Raw genomic sequence first — 362 nt, forward strand, 5'->3', positions numbered from 1 at the left:
CCCTAGGTCAACGCCAAACGCCAGTCAACGACTAGAGACAACATTCGACGATTCAAAACCCTAAGGGTCAACGCCGGTCAACGCGTAACCCTAGGTCAACGCCAGTCAACGCGTTGCAACAAAAGTCAACGTTTGACGATTCAAAACCCTAAGGGTCAACGCCGGTCAACGCGTAACCCTAGGTCAACGCCAGTCAACGCGTTGCGACAAAAGTCACATTTGACGATTCGAAACCCTAAGGGTCAACGCCGGTCAACGCGTAACCCTAGGTCAACGCCAGTCAACGTGTTGCGACAAAAGTCAACATTTGACGATCCGAAACCCTAAGGGTCAACGCCAGTCAACGCGTAACCCTAGGTCAA

Source organism: Asparagus officinalis, unplaced genomic scaffold (assembly GCF_001876935.1).
Source record: "Asparagus officinalis unplaced genomic scaffold, Aspof.V1 AsparagusV1_Un1749, whole genome shotgun sequence".
Classification (NCBI taxonomy): domain Eukaryota; kingdom Viridiplantae; phylum Streptophyta; class Magnoliopsida; order Asparagales; family Asparagaceae; genus Asparagus; species Asparagus officinalis.